Here is an 11,013-nt window from a genome sequence, read left to right as displayed (position 1 = left end):
CAATCATCACAAATTATGTTTAAGTTTTCTGTGTTTGGTATAATCAGAGTTCATCCTCTTCTACTCTTGCAAATCCCAGTTTCCTAATCTGGAAATGTGTATTCCTCTTTGTATTGTGTGCACTTTATGTCAACTTTTGGCCATTACTGACCTCTTTTGATACCTTTAAGAATCTCTTTTATATTTATTAATGTAAAGATATATTCACAGCCTACTAGAATATATGATGAAATAGAAATCACTTCAATGGTTTTTGAGAAGGAATCAAGTTCTGCAACTCATGAGGATAACTGGAAGAATAACAGTGATTATGATAAATGTGAAGAAATACATTTTCTGTTTTTATTTATCTGCCTTTCTAATGAATCCTCTAGTGAGAGTGAACAATCTGGCTTACACTGAGCATTAGCTCTATCAAGAAGCAGGCATAAGTAAGGTATTAGCAATTTACCTTGTTTACTCTGTTAATTCTGCACATAATCTCACATTGCTTTCAGCCTGTGAACTAAAGAAGCTACTCAATCTTCCTGACTGGCAACAGAATAAATTAGTCAATAAACATGATTTTCTGTTTTAATTAAATCAATATAATTTGCTGTAATCTACAAGAGAACAATAGTACTAGTTTTTCAGCCACTTCATTAATAAATTAGTTTGTCTGAGAGTTGGTGCTTTTTCTGAGCTCTTCTGAATGTGAATCACTTAAACAGAAATTAAAAACAGAATCATCTTTCAAATTCTCATTACTTGGGAACAGATGTTTCACATTCTTGTTGAAAATAATGCATATACCTTTTTGAATGCAAGTGCATTTTAGGAAAACACAAATCTTTCTTGTTTGCTGTGTAATCTTCACAAATAAACTGTATCTCTCATCAATCACCATTTAAAATATGTATTTCAGGTAAGAGAAATAAAGAATAACTTGAAGTGATAAAAAGCCAAAAAAAAAAATCTCAAAGAATGCTTAGATCTGAAGATATTATTGACTCAAAGAACAGTGTCAGCATAGCACAGAGAATGTAGCTCAAAGATCCAGCTAATAGACCAGTAATTATATTTCAAAATCAATAGTTATTTGTATATCATAAACATTTCCTCCAGAATCCAGCAATGTAAGGATCCAGATAGAAATTTCATAATACAGCTTGGTGCAGAGTCAAATTTGAGTTTATTGCTTCTGAAACTGATCTATAATGTGGGAATATAAATGGGATTCCTCTATAACATGCACAATTTACATGGAACTGCTGTTCGCCACGGTAACCCTGAAGCCTAAGAGAGGAATAAGCCAATTTGTTCACTCAGACTTCAAAGTCTAGACAGGACTTAGACACTACTACTGAGGACATCACAGTCATAACCTGCACAGTCACAGCTCATCTGTGCAGAAAAAAGTATTCTTGACCTCTTCAAAAAGGCTGAGCTTTTATGTTTAGATGGTATTTGAACTAGATTGTTTGTTTGCATTACTGCATACAAGTGTAAGTGTATATAGTGCTACATATTTCTGCATATAATACTACCTGTTAAATGGCCCAACACACTGATTTTACTTGCATTATTTAGAAGGCAAAAAAACAAGGCAACAAAACCCCGGCAACCTTATACAATTGACAGTTGCAGCTAATGCTAGTGCATGATATTTGATCTTTAACTGTTATGAAGACAGCATTAATCACAGTGTCCTGAAATGAAAAAAAAAAAAGATAAAAATAAAGTGCTACAGTGTATTGTTTATAAGTCACCAAACTTCATTTACTAATTTATACTGGAATATTTTTAATACATACATTGCATTGCTAATGCGTAGAAACCGTATATTTTCCTTACTCAGGGTGGCGTAAGCTCTGAAGACAATAAATCTGGATATACAGTTAGTACTGCTCTCTCTTGCCCATAAATTTAGTAAAAAGCAGAGTTTCAAAAAATGTATATTGGGCATATAGAACTCCCTCTGGACAGAAAAGCAATACAGTAAAAATATGTTCTCCTTTTTCACAATCCTTTTATGAGAAGGTATATAGCTTCTCTTGTTCAATATATTTAAAACTGAGTCTTTCACTCTAAATCATCTGTTGTGGTATGACCAATATAAATTATATTATTCTGACATTATAATAAATGAAATGCAAACCATAAGATTATCATTATTTAAATATTGCTTAGGTTTTGAGGGTCAAAATAAAATTCAGAATTTGAATCCCCAGCTTGACCATTTATATTGTGTAAACTATAATTTGAAAGCTTATAAACAGTGAAGCAAAAAAAATATGGATCTAAACAAAGTTGTTTTAAAATACCCTGAAAGAAGAATATTCCACTTATATAGCAAATTTTCAATGTTTTTCGTTAGCCTTTTATGTGATATAATTGATGCAAAATGTCCTCTGAATTCAAGCTGCACAATTACCATTTTTTCCCTGCCTTGCACCAAGTCAAACCCATTAGAAAAATCCAAACACAAAACATGGAGTAGAATTTTGATGAATTATGCTTTTCTGCTCTGTAAAATAAGATCCGTGTTATATGGAATACCTTCAGCAGTTTTTTTTCTCCCCTCTGCTCCTCCTTTTTCCTTTTTCTTTTATGGAAATACACTGAGAAGTAGGTCAATAATAAACCAGTTTTTCACAGTTGTGTACATAGAGTGGTTCATTTTCACTACTATCAGAGGTCACCCTATGGGCTGTCTTTCACATCTGCCATGCTCCCATATCTCCAAGCAGTAGAACAGGCTGCCCAGAGAGATTGAGCTGTCAGTCTCCATAGCTGGAGGTCTTCAAGACCTAACTGGAAAAAGCCCTGAGCAACCTGATCTGATCTTACAGCTGACTCTGCTTTGACAGCTGACTTTTTTTTTACTCTGACTCTGCAGAACATTGAGGCAAAGACCTCCTAAGTCCTTTCTGGCCTTATTATCCTGTGATATTGTGATTTTGAGTAAAATTTAGAATTTCTGGGGTAAATTCACATGTGAAGATAGTGTACTGCAGTGTCATGTACAGAAACTATAGAAATGCATGTCTTCAGAGCACTGTAATGTGCTAACTATGTGTGCCATAATGTACCCCTTTTGAGGATATTGGAATTGTTATATTTTTAATCCAATGAGAAGTGGATTCATAATTTCTGAATGAAATTTATGATTTTAGTTGCCTTTCTCAAATAGATTTGGGACACTCGAAACATCACACTGCTCATGAAAACCTGATTTTCTTTCTTACAGCAACAACTGCTGTGGTTGAAGAAGTTGCTCTAATCCCCTGAGGTGCAACAAAGGTTCCAGTGTTTGATTTTTTGCTTACAGGTTTGGTTTAAATTACTCTAAGTTTTATTTTGTTTGCAACACAAGTAATTTTGCATTTCACAGGAGTCTTCATTAAATAAATAAGCATTTGCATTTATTCCTGCTTTGATATCTATGGATTACAAGCTACTGCACCTGTTAATGACATTTGCCTATTTCCACCATTTTTCAACTTCTTGTCTTCTTCCTTTCAAGTCCACTGAATCCTTTCCTCACAATCCATCTCCATTCTTCATGCATAACTAAACAAACTTTATTTTTTCTTTTTTTACTACTGTTATGGATCACTTCTTTGGTTCCATTGTTTCCATTTAGCTTCTGACTACATTCTTAAAAGAATTAAAATTAACTACTGTGCTTTCTAATTCAAAATAAAATCTGTATTTATTTTGGATTATAGATGAAATTCAACAGTGCTGGAAAGACCTTAAGTAACCAAATTTTGTTGCCATGACAGCTGTTGACAAAATTATCTTCTGAGATAATTACCAAACAGTTTTCACAAAAGTTTCAGTGACTAAAGCAAGTCAAGAAAAATCTGCTTTCACATTATAAAAATGGAGAAGTATATGTTTTAAGGGTTTGGCCTCCAAATGCTGATTATTTTTTTACTGAAAGCCATGACAGTCTAGAGTACAGTGATAGTGACAGGATTTGCCACATGCTGTTTAGAGATTGCTTATGTTAAAATGAAAATCTCTTTTTTATAGCATCTTTTGTCTCACTTGTGGGTTTTGGGGTTTTGTTTGTTTGTTTGTTTGTTTGTTTTCAGAATGCACAAGCAAAACAGGATTAAATATGACTTTAACACACTTGAATAAGACTTTCCATTAAATCCTGGGCTGTTGTACTGTGCAATATGGATCACAGGATCATAGAAAGTCTGGGGTTGGAAGGGATCTTAAAGATCATATACTTCTAATCCTGTTGTAATGTGCAGAAACATCTTCCACTAAACCAGGTTGCTCAGGGCGCCAACCAACCTGACCTTGAACATTTCTAGGGATGGAGCATCCACAACTTCTCTAAGCAACCCATGCTAGTGTCTCACCCCACTCACAGTAAAGAATGTTTTCCTAAAATCTAATCTAAATGCATCCTCTTTTAGTTTAAAACTGTTCCTGCTTATCCTATCCCTATCCTATCTATCTGGGCAAAAACTCTCTATCCCTCCTTTTCATAAGCCATCTTTATGTACTGGAAGTTCACAGTGAGATCTCCCCAGACCCTTCTCTTCTCCAAGCTGGACAACTCCAACTCCCAAGTTTACCTTCATAGGAGACTTGCTGCAGTCCTCTGATCATCTTTGTGGTCTCTGGACTCAATCTCACAGGTCAGTGCCTTTCTTGTGCTAAGGACCGCAGACCTGGATGCAGCAGGTGAATGCAGGTGTGGTCTCATGAACACAGGGTAGAGAGGGGAATGCCACTTCCAGCTTTAATTCATCACTGAAGCTTTAATTCATCACTTCCAGCTTTAATTCATCACTGACCTGGATGCAGCAGGTGAATGCAGGTGTGGTCTCATGAACACAGGGTAGAGAGGGGAATGCCACTTCCAGCTTTAATTCATCACTGAAGCAGTGCAGTAATCTGGTAATTAACTGCTTTGTGTTGGGGGAAAAAGGTAAGGCCAGGCTCCTGTTTAACCAAGAGCACTGAGAGATCCTTCATAAAATACAGCTTCCATGGAACAAATATTTCATGTGAAAGGAACTTTTTAAGAAATTTCTGTAAAAAACTGTACACATTGCTAAAATTTACAGTGACAACATTGATTTTAATATGCAAATTTGGGGCTGATATAAGCTATATTTCAGATGTAGAATATCAGAAAAAAAATTTTATAGAAGCCAGACTGTGGATACTGGAAAACACAAAGCTTTCAAAGAGCAGTATATTTCTAGAGCAAGCTTCTCAAGTCAGTGGAAATAGCTGCCACTGTGGAACTCTTGCTGACTTTATTGCTAATATGTCCCAGTAAAGACCTGATTGCCTCAATGTAATTCAAATTAGCTAAAGGCAGTGTGTAACCTATTAAAAAGAAACCCTGCATTTAACCAACTGGCACTAGCCAAAATAAAATAGTCTTAGATTTCATTACATGACCCTATCCATTTTATTTCTAATCATTTGCTTTCTTATTTTACTTTCCCTACAACACTGTGGTTTCTAAATGGAAGATAACTATTGTATTTCAGGGCTGCTTTTTTTTTTTTTTCTTTCCCCTCTATCACTTTCCTTTAAATGCATTTTATGGGTCCAATTTCACCTAAATATTTGACACTGCTTTCAAAAATGTCTTTACACATAATATTATCAGCACAGGTGTCCTGCAATTGAATTTGGAGATATACATTTTCTTTGTTGTAGGTTAACTGATCTTTACTGCATTGTTAACTCCATAGTTCAAGGAAAATGTTCCATGAAACCTGACACAAAAAGAAGGATAAGATGCAGGGCTTTTTTCCATCTGAGTGAGTGCTATCATTCTGGTCTTGTTTGAACTGGGACAGAGTTAATTTTCTTCTTTATATCTGGTGTAGTGTTGCAGTTTGGATTTAGCATGAGAATAATATTGATAATGCACAAATGTTTTGGTGTTTGCTAAGTAGTGCTGGTCTTAAGTTATGGACTTATTCAGTGTTTGATGCCCTGTCAGTGAGCAGGTGCAGAAAACACTGTGAGGGAGTGTGGCCAGGAGAGCTGCCCCAAACTGAATAAAGGGATATTCTATATTTTAGAATGTCAAGTCTAGTATATAAACTGGGGAGCTGTGCAGAAGCGACCAGTGGTATTCAAGGACAGGCTGATTCTCAGTCAGGAGGTGGTGAGCAATTTTATTGTCCATCACTTGTTTCTTTTTGGGTTCTGTTATTACCTAATAATAATAATAATAATAATAATAATAATAATAATAATAATATGGTTGTTGTTGTTGTTATCTTATTTTATTTGGATTATTTTATTTTCCTTATCTCAACCCATGAAGTTTATCTCTCTTTCTGATTCTCACCCTCAAGGCGTAGGTTGGAGGAGTGAGTGATGAACGGCTGCATGGTACTCGCTTGCTGGGGCTAAACCATGATAGTTCTCTCCTAAAAATTCAATAATAATCCCCCTCTTGTCCTAGAAAGATTTGCCCAGTGCTAATTTGTTACCAATAAATTAGAATAAAGAATAAATTCTACTCTGATCATGTGTGAAACATCAGACTTCAAGCCCACCCCAAAGTCTTTGGTAAGTTAATTGTAATTTTTTTTCTCTTTTAGTTGTGTTGTTTTTTGCTGGTTTGTTTGGTTGGTTTTTTGGGGGGTTTTGTTTGTTTGTTTTATTGTATTATTTACTTTTTATTACTGAATGTTGTTATTCTTATAAAATGATGTCTGACAATTTCTGGCTCATAATTTTATGGAGGCCTAAAAAAAATATCTTGAAGCCTATAGAAGAACCAAATAAACAAGAAATATGTGCTACCTTCTTCAATAAAAGCCTAAAGCTGATAGACAAATAGCCAAGTATTACACGTGGCCCTATGAGCACAGAAGTCCTTTTCTTATCTGCTATTTAGGTATTAACTAAGAAGTGTAAAAGTCACAGATGCTAATGGCAGTTTCATATGTCATCAATTACCACTTTGAAACCAGACACATTTTCTAAATGACAAACACACAGGTCATAAAAGATATTTCAACAGTAATCCTTAAGTAATCATGAATTTAAAACCTTAAGGATGGTTCAGACAGATTCAAGAGTAGAGTAGGTTAAAACACCCTCTTCATTTAATTTCCTAACTGATCTTGGAAGAATAAACCAGAATGAGGTGAAAAAGTTTTTCGTTACTGATGGAGAATATAGGTAATGGAGTTGCCTGTACATTAGTTTTAATTTACTTAATACCCTGAAAATGTAACCTAATAGATGAAAGACAGTAATGGAGACAAATCTCTGAAACAGCCTGAGCCCCATTCTCACAGAATCTCAAAAGCTGGAGCCTACACTGTGGTAATAGATGTTGCATGAAGTCCTTGGGGATACAGGCAGAAGACAGTTTATCTTCTGGCTTCCAATTAGTACTAAGCTCAAGCTCCACTATACTGTCAAGACATTGGCAGTTATATTTTTATTTATATTAGAGTGAATGGGTTTTAGGTTATTTTTCTACCAAGGTCTTTCCTTCCCATAAATATAAATACTTCATTTCAGCTACAACTTGATAAGAATATTCACTCGGTTTTCCTGACTTCAAACAGTGTGGCAATTAACAGAATGGAGTAAAATTTCATGTTACCAGTCAAACTTCAGCCAAGAGACGTAATAACTGTCCAGGTTCCAAAATCTGAATTTGACTAATTTCCTTCTTATATAATTACATTGTTACACATTGCTCAATTTGCTAATTGACTACATAATTTGCCTGACATGCATATATGCTTTAATCAGTAGTCTTGCTGGGATTTGGTCATGGGCATACCAGCAACGTTTGGTAACATCCTGACTTGAAAGGATATTTTGAACTGCAGTTTCATGTGCACATTTGAGCACATACATATGTATGTACATATGGCTTTCATCTAGTACAGATAATTCCTTTGAAATTTTGTTTTCACTTATGTATTGGTGCCGGCATAACATAACATTATTCAGCACTCTTCAGTACAAGAGAAGTCCCAGCAACTTCCCTGCTTTTTGCCTTGTAACATTTTTATGATCACCTATAGCACAAGATATGTCCCAGAAAAACAGGAAAGTAAAATAATAAAGTCCCTTTGCATTTTAGCTTTCTCCAGGTTTTAGACTGAAGCTTTCAGAATTTGAATCAGGCACTTAAATGCCATCTTAATCTTGATTTTTGTGCATCTTACTGGCTCTAGCTGCAGTAAATTTGATCTGAGAATTGGCCAGTAAATTTGAATATCAATTAAATTTCCTAGAAGTATTGTTGTGAGCAAGACATGAAGCAGAGAAGGAAAAAGCAGATGTGGTTAAAAACAAGATTTTTGAGAGGCTGAGATCTCATGGAAGATAGTCCACAGAGGATGGATGAGGATGGAGACCAAGGGTGAAGGGGGACAAGACCTGAAAGGAGCCTCACAATAGAGGAGAAGACTGGCAAAATGATGGGGTACTGTTGCCTATACAGTGTCATGCTTTGTTTATTGCAAAAACTGAAGTACATGAAGGTTGATGTTCTATTTGCAGAAGCTGAATGTCTGTATGGAAACTAGATTCTGTCTATGCCTCTGCTACTGATTTTCATTGTATTGGATAAATCACTTCAACAATACTTTCTAAAGGTGCAGGTTCATTATAGGCAGAACATATTGCTCCTCAGTAACAGCAATATTGACTGTTCAGAGATGTAATTAAAGTTGATTTGCCATGCTGTGAATATATGAAGATCCATTAATGCAAATAATATGAAAAATAAGGTCATAGGTATTCAAACTAGAGATTTTTTAATCTTAGTCCTTTGGTGTTTCAGTTTTCTCTCTCTAAAATAGTGACAGTGCCTATATGTGAAATTTAATTTATTAATGTTTATGAAACAGTAACACATTCTCTGATAATGCTGTAGAAACACATCTGATGAAATTAAGAATTCCTTTTCCAGACCAGGCTTTTAGTCTTATGGAGAAAATAAGAGGGCGAGTGGGACGGGACCAGGCAGTGGACATTGAGGAGAATGTGAATTATTGAACAGATCTGGGAAACACATTGTGATATTGTGGAGACAGGAGTCCTAAGGAGAACAGAGGTAATTAGATGACACATCACAAGACATATCTACAACAGCACTGCATTAACTTTACAGCAAGTACCTTTAATCTAGTTTTGGTTTTTTGCGGGTTTTTTTTTGTTTTGTTTTTTTTTTTCCCATGGCTTTATTTTTCAATTAAGAATGAAATTAAATGGAATGAAATGGAACAGAATAGTTCTAGTTAGAAGGAATTACAGCAGTCATCCATTCCAACTGCCTGATCAAAAGTTAAAGTGTATTATTAAGAGCACTGTCCAAATGACTCTTAAGCACTGAGAAAAATGGGGCATTTACCATACTCTAGGAAGGCTGTTTTTCTGTTTGATCACTCTCTTGGTAAAGAAATATTTTCTAGTGTCCAGCCTAAAGTCCCCTTGTTGCAGCTTCAAACTCTTCCCTAGCAACTGGTTACCAGACACAAAAAATCAGTACTTCTCCCCCACTTTGCCTTCTCAGGAACCTGTGGTGAGCAAGGTTTCTCTTCAGACTCCTTTTCTCCAAATTAGTTTAACCCAGAGTCCTCAGCTGCTTCTCACAGGATATGCCCTCCAGCCCTGTTGCCAGCTTTGTTGCTCTCTTCTGGATACGTTCAAGTACCTTCACATCTTTCTTAAATTGTGAGGCTCAGAATTGCACACCATGCTCAAGGTGATGCTGCACCAAAACTGAATACAGTGGGATAATCAGCTCTTTTGACCAGCTGCTGATTCTGTGTTTGATGCACCCCAGGATGGGATTTGCCCTTCTGGCTCTCAAAGCACACTGCTGGCTCCTACTGAGCTGCTGCCAACTAGGACCCCCAGAACCCTTTCTGCTGGGCTATTCTCCAGCCCCTTTTCCCCCAATCTAAATTTTTGGCGGACCATACTGCATTCCAGGTGCAGAATTTAGCATTTATTCCTGTTAAATTTCAGACCATTGAAAATTGCTCAATGATCCAATATATCCAGGTCACTTTGCAAGGCATCTTGTCCCTCAAAAGAGTCAACAGCACCCCCCAGTTTAATATTATCAAGAAATTTGCTCGCCGAGCTTTCAACTCTTTCATGTAAATCAACACAACCCTTTCAACCCTTCTGTTCAGCCAGTTCTTTACCCAGTGCACTGTGTACCCATTCATCTCACAGCTGGACAACTTGTCCAGAAGGATACTGTGAGGGTCAGTATGAAAAACATTAATTATTCCAGTAAAGCTACATCTCCTTTCTTCCCTTCATTACTAGGGAGGTGACCTGACATTGAAGGATATCAGATTACTTAAACATGATTTTCACTTTGTGAACCAATGTTGACTGTGCTTGATGATTGAATTCTCCTTTAATTTCTCTCAATAGCACCTTATATGATCCCGTAATTTTTCTAGGTACTGAAGCTAAACAAACGGCCTGTAGTTTCCTGGGTCTCTTATGCCTTCTTTTAAATTGGAAGAATGTTGGCAAGCTTCCAGTCAGGAGACATTTTCCCAGACCGCCAAGACTTTTTGATAGATAAAAAATGTTCCTGCTGTAAACATTGCTAATTCTTCAAGTACTTTGGGATGAGTCACCATCAGGCCATACTGACTTATGAACATACAACAGGTCCCTCAGTATTTTAGTGTCCACAAATGGGAAGACAATGTTTCCATTGTCCTGGACTCATTCAATCATAGAATATGTCAAGCTGGAATGGACCCTCAAGGATCCTTGAGCCCAACTCCCAGCTCTGCTTCTTGCAGAACTACCTAAATATAAACTGTGTGACTGAGGTCATCATCAAGGCACAGGTATGGTGCTACAGCCAGAAGAAACTGATACCACCTGATTATCAGTCCAATATATTCCTCAGACCCCCTCTTGATTTTATCATACTTTATAAAGCCTCTTGTTTTCTGACACAATGCTGGCCAGTTTCAACTGTACTTGAGCTTTTTCAATATTATAAATTTTATCATATTTATAAAA

General features: G+C 36.1%; 1 long non-coding RNA gene across 1 annotated transcript; it reads left to right on the top strand.

Annotated features, from left to right (window-relative positions):
- The first annotated feature begins 5,686 nt into the window (after positions 1-5,686).
- LOC136290124 (uncharacterized) lies at positions 5,687-8,561 on the top strand. The gene is made up of 3 exons (XR_010720980.1): positions 5,687-5,786; positions 6,333-6,549; positions 8,244-8,561. It is a non-coding gene; the product is annotated as an uncharacterized lncRNA (long non-coding RNA).
- The last annotated feature ends 2,452 nt before the right edge of the window (positions 8,562-11,013 follow it).

The sequence above is a fragment of the Chamaea fasciata genome, unplaced genomic scaffold (assembly GCF_029207755.1).
Source record: "Chamaea fasciata isolate MVZ Bird 193981 ecotype frontalis unplaced genomic scaffold, bChaFas1.0.hap1 SCAF_5, whole genome shotgun sequence".
Classification (NCBI taxonomy): Eukaryota; Metazoa; Chordata; class Aves; order Passeriformes; family Sylviidae; genus Chamaea; species Chamaea fasciata.
The sequence above is the reverse complement of the archived record's forward strand: the minus strand, read 5'-3'. Positions and strand labels throughout refer to the sequence as shown.